The sequence below is a fragment of the Suricata suricatta genome, chromosome 14 (assembly GCF_006229205.1).
Source record: "Suricata suricatta isolate VVHF042 chromosome 14, meerkat_22Aug2017_6uvM2_HiC, whole genome shotgun sequence".
NCBI lineage: Eukaryota > Metazoa > Chordata > Mammalia > Carnivora > Herpestidae > Suricata > Suricata suricatta.
The window spans coordinates 47,269,632-47,280,660 of record NC_043713.1 but is presented as its reverse complement, the minus strand read 5'-3'; positions in this window follow the sequence as shown (position 1 = coordinate 47,280,660).

The window sequence follows — 11,029 nt, the reverse complement described above, 5'->3', positions numbered from 1 at the left end:
ACTGTGTCATGAGGGTTACATGAGCAACAGAATATTCTTGATACACTTTCCTGGAACATAAAATTCACTCAAGGATCTAGAGGCATAATGCATTACACTGTATTTTTTTTTAGATTGCAAAAATTGGCATGGATTTTTAAGATAAAATATGAAATCAAAAACAATTCACACTTGCAGCTGTGCATTTAAAGACATATTCTCAGATCTCAGGAGATGCACACTATCTTTAGTAGAAAAGTCTGCAGCACATTTCTTGATGCCTGGTTACACATACACACACACACACACACACACACACACACACACACACAATTTGCTTCCTCCTTCCTACCCCAGACTTATAGATTTTCTATAATTCCACTTGTAGGAACTTATGTTAATAACTAATTAAAATATCTGTTATGAGTGTAAATATATATGCAAATATATGAGTGCAGCTATTCCTCTAGGATTGTTTTTAAAATAATGAAAATTATGAAATGGGTGGCTCAGTCAGTTAAGCAACTAATTTAGGCTCAGATCATGATCTGTGGTTTGTGAGTTTGAAATTTTCCTATAACTGAATTGCCTATTTATTTCTCTAAAGCTCGACTGTAAGCACCATGAGAGTAAATGTGGTGTATATCTTGCTCACAAATGTATTCCCAGCTTCTTAAAACAAATACTTTTTGAAAGACTTAACATACTTTGAATGACTGAATCAAGACCTCAGGAGAATTTGACTCTACAGAAAGAAAAGCAAGCAATCATATAAACTAAAAACACCTCTTCCTTAGAGAATGGAGGAAAGGATAATAAGAGTATGTGTCTTGTTTTTGTTAGTTCTTGATAGAAAATATTATATTTAGGGGTGCTTGGGGGTGCTGGGTGGCTCAGTCAGTTAAGTTTCTGACTTTGGCTCAGGTCATGATCTCCCAGCTTTTAAGTCTGAGCCTCCATGCTGGGCTCTGTGCTGACCACTCAAAGTCTGGAGCCTGCCTCAGATTCTGTGTCTCCCACTCTCTCTGCCCCTCCTCACTCATGCTCTGTCCCTCTGTCTCTCTCTCAAAAATAAATATTAAAAAAATTTTTAATAAAAAAAAGATTTAAGAGCTGTAGGTTAAGCATCTGACTCTTGATTTCAACTCAGGTCATGATCTCATGCCCCATGTTGGGCTCTCCACAGACAGCATGGAGCCTGCTTGGGATTCTCTCTCACCCTCTCCCCGCTCATGGGTGCATTTTCTCTCTCTTTCTCAAATAAATAAATAAACATATTTTAAAAAGAAAATATTAGATTTAATCATATGAGATAGCTACTATTTGATAATTTCCTTTACATACAAAATGACAATTTCATATAGGTCAACTTAATACAGTCTTGTGGTATCAAATCTGGAGAAACCAGTTTCCTGATACTACAGATCAAAGGCTAGAGCCAGGTCCCTGAAGTTTAACCTCCTTCAGTGGCCTTTAATCTGTTAATTTTGATAAATGAGTCAAGAATATATCTTCATTCATAAGATATGACTGAAGCAATTGAAGTTGAACCACTTTTACACAGACATGTTCTGTCCAGGTATATCCCCATCACCTCCTCTGGTCTCATACACCTGTCCTGTCCATATATTTATGCCACCCATCTAACACCTTCAAAAATTTTGAGTTTGGGACCCTCAATTAGGAGCCATACCTGTTTTTTCTTATCCCAGATCAAACTAAAAAAAAATGTTTCTGGTTTCCCTGTGCATAGCCAGAGAGTAAGCCTGGCAGTTTCCTCTAAAAGACCATCATTTATTCTTGTTAGTATCTGAGAAAGGAACATCTTTAGGATTAGGGACAATCAATCACTGCTTAACATACAAAATGTTCACAGAATCTTCATTACCAAGTGGTGTTTATAACAGTTACTTTTAAAGATACAGTAACTGAAATGTAAAGATTTTGTTCCCTTGGTGAACAAATGAGTTCAGATTCTGTGTCTTTTTTATTAAAGGTTCCCATTCCCCTACCATATATTCAAACAATGTAGAGGGAATTAAGATAGGCTTTGCTTCATGTCTTGCCTGTAACAAAACCACTATACTGGATGAAAAGTAGAATTGTCATCTTTTTTCCAGCAAGCAAATAAATTTTGTGATGCTAGGCATTAGTCTTAAATATTCCATTTATCATCTCTTATTGTTAATGTGTTTAATCTCTCTTCATACAAGAAGACTATATGTATATATTACAAAATAAACTAGAACACTGGTGGAAAAATGACTAAAGTCAGGTAATAACCAAGCTGGATCATTTATGTTCCAAATGTTCTTTTTCATCCACCCATGTTTTTTTTTTTCACCTGAAATATCCAGACATAATCTTTATTGTAAGTGAAGATTCATGCTAAACTGATATAATTCCAATGCTACTGATTGGTTTGGACAATTTAGTGGAGTAAAACCTAGTCATTCGGGGTTGTTTAATGAAACAATTGATTGATTAAACTGTTTACTTTTCATCTGCAGTGTTAGTTTAATGTAAATGCAACATTATTATAGTGTCAGGTCAAGCATAGAAAAAAATCAATCCCTGTAAGGAATGGACAATTTTCATTCTCCAGGATAGATGACTATTATAAAAACTTCCCCTTATAGTCTAGGCAATTTGAGCCATTGTGATAAATTAACAGCTATAATATTCAGCCCAGAATAGTCTCTTGTGAAGCAGAGCTCTTTTTGGCCTTTCTTGTTCACTATTGTTTGTTTAGTGTCTACATTGTAAGCATTCAGAAAATGTTTGTTGGAGGAGTTAATGAAAAAACATCACTGGGGTGCCTGGCTGGCTCAATTGGTACAGCATGAGACCCTCATGACCTGAGGGTCATGAGCTCAAGCCCCACTTTGGGTGTGGAGCGTACATTAAAAAAAAAAAAATCAATTGCCTATCTATCCATAGAAAACATTTTGTCAATAAAAAATCTGCCCAGTCACATTTGATGTCTCAAGACCTCCAAACATAAAGACTCCTAAATAATTATAGAACTGAAAAAAGTACTATGGGCCCCAGTACTGGTTTGGGTTCAAGACAGCAGTTTCCAAACTTGCATGTATCAGGATCACCTAGAAGACTGGTTAAAATCAGACTTCTGGGCTCTACCCCTAGAGTTTTTGCTCAGTAAACCTGCACAGGGTCTGAGAATCTGCATTAATAACAAGTTTCTAGGTGAACCTGATGCTGCTGGTCTAGAGACCACATTCTGAGAATCATTCATGAATCAATTCATGAATTGAGAGAAGTAGACTATAGTTGACCCCTGAACAACACCCAGATTAAAAGCATTAACCCTTACCCCCATGCAGTCAAAAATCCATGTGTAATGTTTGACTCTTCAAAAACTTAACTACTGGGGTGCCTGGGTGGCTAAGTTAGTTGAGCAGCTAACTTTTGATTTCGGCTCAGGTTGTGACCTCATGGTTCATGGGATGGAGCCCCGCATCAGACTCTGTACTAACAGAGTGGAGCCTGCTTAGGCTTCTGTTTCTCCCTCTCTGCCCCTTCCCCCTGTGTGCACACTCCATCTGTCTCTCTCTCTCTCAAAATAAATAAATAAACTTAAAAAAAAAACCATTTAACTAATAACCTACTGTTGACAGGAAGCCTTACCAATAATATAAACAGTCAACTAACACATACGTATTATGGTCCTTATTCTTACAATAATACCCAACTTTTTCTTAATTTTTATGGTATTTCTAAGCTATCTATAAGTTTTTTCAAATTGTTTCAATTCTCCCCAAATTTTTCTAATATATTTATTGAAAAAAATCCTCATATAAATGGACCCACATAATTCAAACCTGTGTTGTTTAAGGATCAACTGTATTTTGTAAGAACAGCCTTTTATTTTGTTGACTAATAAATTTCATGCAAAAGTCATATTTATAAGCAGATTTCTTGCACATGTATCACAATCTCATCAGTTCTCTGGAATTCATATTGTCTCTATTTTCCTATATGGTATCCAACAGTAAATCTTTCTAGTTCAGTTAGAAACTGTCAATTTGCTGGCAAGAAAAAATTCTGCAAGCACACCATCCTTCTTGATATTACAAGACTGTCCAAACAAAACTTGCTTTGCTAGGTAGGCATTATTTCTTAGACTGAGTTTAATTGCCATCACATTATAAGACACTATCTAAATAACTTATGTCATTAAAAGCATTGACAAAATATAGCTACTCTTCATCAGACTGGGGTACAGCAGGTGCATTAATGGTAAATACCTCCAAATGGTAACAAGCCTTCTGGACAAAATTTTGGCAGATTAGTAAAAAACTGTATGTATAGCAATACTGTTAATGTTTCTAGCTGCATCTTTTGAGCCTAGCCAGTATAGCATACCTACCTTTGTTAAGAAATTTGCAGGTACTTCATAAATGCTAAATAATACTCGTCTTTTAGCAAAAGCATAATCTCTTGCAGGTTTTAGAAGTATGAATCTCTTAATGCTTTTTTGTTTAAGAAGTGTTAAAAAAAAGAGTATGTTCCTTAGCTGCTCTAGTGGAAAGTTTAATAAATAAAGAACAATAGCCTAGCACACTTAGTAACCCACACTTTTCTCTGAAAGTTATCACTTTCTTTAGAAGCTTCATATATCTTGGGACACCTGGATAAATCAGTCGGTTAAGCATCCGACTTTGGCTCAGGTCATTACCTCATGGTCCATGAGTTTGAGCCCCGCATCGGGCTCTGTGCTGACATCTTAGAGCCAGGAGCCTGCTTCAGATTCTGTGTCTCCCTTGCTCTCTGCCCCTCCCTCACTCATGCTCTGTCTCTGTCTCTCAAAAATAAATAAACATTAAAAATTTTTTTCTTTAAAAGTAAGCTTAATATATCTTATAGAGAATTTAACATTTATTCTGGGTGTTCAACAAAACTTCCAAAACTGTTGATATTGGGGGTAGGGGGAGATGGGGAGAATGTATGAAGGAAGAACATGGAAGGTCCATACCTTTGCATTAGCCTTGCCAACACATGCTCATGAGCGTCCTCCCTCCTACGCAGGGGAAGTGCTAAGCAAGAAATGATTTACTTCAAATGCTGCCAAGGTTGAGTATCTAAAGACTGGTTTGAGTTGCATATCTAGCAAGGAAGCAGGTTTGGGGCAAGTGCAAGCATCTGAGGACAGCGCAGGAAGGCTTTTTGACAGTCCCTAGCTGGGGTTTTCTCAAAAAGATTTGCAAGATGCCAAGTAAATCTTGCCTCGCCTCCTTTTATGTCCCTCCTTGAGCATTCTTGTATAAACTTGTCCTCAGGATGTCTTTCCGCCTCCTATAAACTCCCACCTCTGGGTAGCCTTGGCACCTCTACCTTACCCTGAGGCCCCTGTCACATTTCTGTGCTTAAAAACTTTCCTTCAAGGCAGGAACACAGTATATACCACACTCTCCTTTCTGGGTCAGGCAGAGAGGGTGGTCATTTCTCAGCCAAGTAGTCTTTCAGGCAAGCTGTAATCCTTTCTCCCAGAAGACGCTCCTTCCCTCTAGAAATAGGAAAATGAACTACCTTGACAAATAATTACCCATTAAGGGCCAAGTGAGAGATTCAACCTCTTAAAGAACCAGTTCCCAGACCATTTTGATTGAGAGCAAAGCCAGAACTGAATCAGAGGCGAAAAAGCAGCCAGCAACCATGATGCATGTTGCACCTCTCAAGGTGCTACTGGCTACCAAAATCTGTCTTGGTGTGCTTGGAATGTTATAACAAAATACTATAACTAGAGGGCTTAAACAACATAAATTTACTTGTCATGTTCTGCAAAATGGATAGGTTTGGAGATTTTCCAAACCTTCAAGTTCTCATTCTGGAATTGTTTAAAAATTTATTCTTCAACTCATTTTTCTCTTCTCATATTTTACTATAAGCAGTTAGGAAGATCTAAGCCTCTCTTCCAATGCTTTGCTCAGAAATCTCCTTAGCTAAATATCCAATTTCACTGCTTGCAAGTTCTATCTTCTGTGCAACCCTAGAACATGAACACAATTCAGCCAAGTTCTTTGCCACTTTATGGCAAGGATTGCCTTTCCTCTAGTTCCTGCTAACATGTTACTCATTTCCACCTGACACCTCACCAGAATGACCCTTAATGTCCTTATCTCTACTGACATTACACTTATGGTTATTTATGGATTCTCTAAGAAGACAGGAGCTTTCTCGCTAGCTCTGCTCCTTTCTTTCTGAGCTCTCATCAGAATTTTCCTTAATGTCCATATTTCTCACAGGTACCTCAAAACCCTTCCAGTCTCTACTTGTTACACCTCGCCAAGCAACTTCCACAGCCACCCTCTCTGCCTGACCCAGAAAGGAGAGTGTGGTGTATATTGTATTCCTGCCTTGAGGGGAAGCTTTTAAGCACAGAAACGTGAAAAGGGCCTCAGGGTAGGCCACTTGCACTGTTACAGCAGTATCCCACTTCTCCCCCGAGTACCTCTTACCTACAGCACCGCCTCACCTCCAAGCAAAGTCCCATCCGCTAGATTGGGATTTCATAATTTTCTTTGTTCCTCTTTCCACAGCTCCAAAATAACAAACATTTCTCATTTACCACATGAAATCACATTTTTCCTTTCCTTATCCAAACTAGATTCTCTTGACTGCCTTAATCTAACTCTTTAGCTTAAAATTTTGCTTATATTGGCTCATAGTTTTTCAGAGCCTATTATGTGCCAGCACTGTTCTAGTTGCTGAGGATACAATAGAGAACACAACAGACAAGAACCCTGTTCTCATGGGGTAGACAGACAAGAAGTAAATATGTTTAAATACATATGTGATTTCAAATAGTGATAATTGCCATGAAGAAAAACAAAGTAGGAGAGTCATAGAGAAGAAAGACCTCTCTGAGACACATATTTGACCAGATGTTATTTAAAGCATGACTCTGGATGAGATCACCTCAGGAGAAGAGCAAATAGAGAAGAAAAAGCTAAAGACTCAGCTCTGGGGTATTTTACCCTTTCAATTTCAGTAAGAATAGAAAGACCCAGTAAAGGAGACCGAGAAGGAAGCAGCTGGTGAGATAAGAAGAAAACTAAGAAAATAATAGGCTCTGGAAGCCAACAACAACACAAAAGTGTTTCAAGTAAGAGGGAGTAATCAACTGTGTCACATGCTGCTGAGAGATTGAGTAAGATGAAGATTAAGAATTGTTTATTGAACTTGGCAAGAAAGAGATCTTTACCAACCTTAAGAATGGTTTTAATGGAATCAGAGACAAGAGCCTGAACAGAGTGTAGTCCAGAAATAATGGGAAGTGAGAGAGTGATTACAGACAATTCTTTCAAGAGGATTGTTATGAAGGAAAACAGAAATGGTGGGGGATAGGAATGTGAGGCCACAAGAGACCTTCTCCAGATGGGGACATATTACAGCATGAGTTTGAAGATGATGAGTAAAGAGGAGAAAACAGATGATGCAAAAGAGAAAGGGGATGATTGCAAAAGCAAAAGCTTTGAGTAGAAGAGGGGCCAAGACACAGTGTAAGTAGAGTTAGAAGCTAGAACAGTTATCATGTTACAACAGGAATAAAAGCAGTATGTGTAAAGATGCACAGTAACCAGTAGATTCGTTGGTCAGAAGGTGAAGTTGTTCTCTCGTAACTGTTCCTGTTTTCTCAATCAATTAGATGTAAAACCATCAGCTGAGTGTGAAGAGAAAGGAAGGGTTGTTACCGGTTTGAGAAATAAGGTTGCTGCACTGCCATGAAACGATCACTTAAAACATGTGCTCAGGGGCACTGGGTGGCTCAGTTCGTTAAGCAGCCGACTCTTGATTTCAGCTCAGTCATGCTCTCATGGTTTGTGAGTTAGAGCCCCACATCTGGCTCTGTGCTGGCAGTACAGAGTCTACTAGGGATTCTCTGTCTCCCTCTCTCTCTGCTTCTCTCTCTCTTTCTTTCTCTCAATCTCAATCTCTGTCTCAAAAATAAATAAATAAACATTAAAAAAAATAAAAACATGTGGTCAGTTTTAAAGTGGGACCACTCGGCACAGCTGGATGTTTTCCTCCAGCTACATTAAGCAAATTGCAGATTAAGAGCTTTTGCTCTCACCCTCTCTCTGAATGACTTCATCCAAATCCATGACTTAGCCAACATTTATGTCTCACAATTCCCAGATCTGTGTGTCTAGCCCAAACCTCTTTTTGGAACTCCAAATTCATAATATCTACCACATCTGTCACCTTAAAATCTCCCACCTATCTCTTAAACTCATCATAACCAATACTAAAATAGTACTTTGTAAACTACTCCTCTAGTCCTTAGCTCTGCCAATGACCCAACATCCTGAAAGTCCTGCTACATTTCTTCCCTGCACAGTTCACTCCTTGACCTCCACATAACCAGAGACTCCTGTGGATCCTAACTTATTCATATCTTGCATAGCTGTTTTCTCTAATTTCACTGTCATTTGCCTAAATTCAATCTTTCATCACTTTTCACCAGAGTCGCTACAACGATCTCCTGTCTTTTTGAGGCCAGTCTATCCCTGCTTCAATCTACCTTCTGCACTGCTTCTAGGATTCTCTTTGGAAGATGCACATCTCATCACCTCACTTCCCTACAGAAACTATTTCACAACATCTCTCTTTCACTTAAAGAGTAAAATTCACTTCAAGGTGTGGTGTTGACTATCCTGTGCCTAATGTCCTACTAATTTGCCTCATGGTCTTTTCTTTCCATTCCAATTCCTTGCAGTTTGTCAAACCTTATATTGTGTCACACTTATGTGCCTTTAAACATATCCCTCATTTGAAAAATCTTTCCTTCCTCTTCTATTACAACTAAGTGCCTGACCTTCCTATAAACTCTACCCTAACATCTCTTGTCGAAAATTTCTTATGTACTTGCAAAGCACCCTAACTACACTACACTTATATTCATTTATCACACAGCCCTCACTTGACCCCACACCCCTTCCAACTACCTGCCCCCATCTCTCTGCTCTCCTCTATAGCAAGTCCTTAACAAAAAAATTGTCCCTACCCACTGTCATCCATTCCTCTCCTCCCTTTTCTCTGAAACACATTAAGTTGTTTTTTCATCTTGACATTTCTAGCAAAATAAGTCTTGACAAAGTCACAAATGTCTTCAACGTGGCCATGAATAATAGTTAACCCTTAGTCTTCATCTTACTGACCTAGCACAGTTACAGCATTTGATACAACTAATTACCCCTTCTCTCTTGGAAGACTTTGATCTCTTGGCTTCTAGTCAGTGGCTTGCTCTCCTCACTGGCAACTACTACTTCAACCCCTTTGTTGCCTCTCATCCTCAGCCTGATCTCTAAAGCCTGAAGTGTTCTTTCCTATGCTCCACTGACTCACTCTCTAGGTGATGTTATCAATTTCATAGCTTAAAATAGCATCTATAAGGAGAGCAGTGCCCAAATATGAATCCCCACCCAAACACCTACATTGAACTCTAGACTAGAATACCCAACTAAGAACTTAACACATGCACTTGATGTCTAGTAGGCAGCCTACCAAACTCCTTCAGCAATGTTCCCTTTTCAGTAAATGATAATTTCATTCTTCCCGTTGCCCAACCAAAAACCTTGGAGTCATCCATGACTCCTCTTTTTCTCATATCTCACACTCAATCCATTAGCAAATCTTGTAAGATCTGCCTTCAAAATATATCCACAATCCAACCATTTCCTACTCATCATCCTGGTCAACCCCATTTTGTCTCACTCAGATTGTGTAACAGCCCCAACTGGTCTTCCAGCTTTCATCTCTTCTCCCTACAAACAACAGCCAAAATGATTGAAACAAATGTATCATGTCCCTTCTCTGCTCAGAATCCCCAAGTTTTTCCCATATCAGAGGCATTACAAGACCCCACATAATCTAGCCCCCCAACCTCCCTCCCTAAACTCACCTTGTACAACTCCCCCCAATATTCTACTCCAACTACACTGGCCAAGCATGGTCTTGGTCCTGCCTCAGGCCCTTAACCCCTGATGTTTCCTCTGTTGGGTATGTTCTTCCTGGGGATATCCACATGTTCACTCCCTCACTTCCTTCACATCTCTGCCACCCTCTCAGAGAGGCCCTATCTGACTATTTTTGTTTATACTTATCATTATCTTTTATATTGTGTTTAATGCTTTTATACTGTGTTTAATCTTCTGTCTTAATCCATTATAATATAAGCTCTATACAGACAAGTACCTTATTTTATTCACTATTATATCCCTAGCACTAGAATAGTGCCAAGCATTTGATATTTAATAATAAACCAAATGGATTTTTTTAAAGTAGGCTTCATGCTCACCTGGAGCCCAACAAGGGGTTTGAACTCACAACTCTGAGATCAAGACCTGAGTTGAGCTCAAGAGTCAGACGCTTAACTGACTGATCCACCCAGGTGCCCCTCAGATAGATTTAAACACTGTTTTATTTATGTGTCTCCTCCACTAGAATCTACACTCTTTTAAAAAGAAGAACACATCTTATTCAACTTTAAATCCCCTTTGCCAAACACAATGCCTTGTAAGTTCAATCTATTCATGAATAAATGACTGAATGAGTACACAACTCAACTGCAAGCATGAGGATGTCTATTGGTTAACAAAAAGTTGATACCCTCAGACAAGGAAAAAGAGAAAATCTGCTCCTGAGAGAACCTGGGCTCCAGAGGTGGTAGGAAACTCACGCCAACTAAGTGGACCTTCACATTTCAGATATGGACCTCCATCAGAACCATGGCTTCCAGGACAAGGACAAGTGTTCTGTTCACTAGAACACAAGCTGAGAGGATGTAAAGCCTACAGTCTCTACCACCATCTTGCAAAAGCATAGGATGTTAGACTGAAGAAAACACTACAGAAAACAGAACCAGGAAACACAGAACCCAAATCCCAAAAACATTGCTTGAGCTCTGAATTAAGTACTGCCTAAATATCTACTCCTTAGACTTTTTTTTTACTGCTAAGAATTGGTTTATTTTTTATTTTATTTTATTTTTTTACTCTTTTCATTCTTTTATTGTTGTTATCGATCT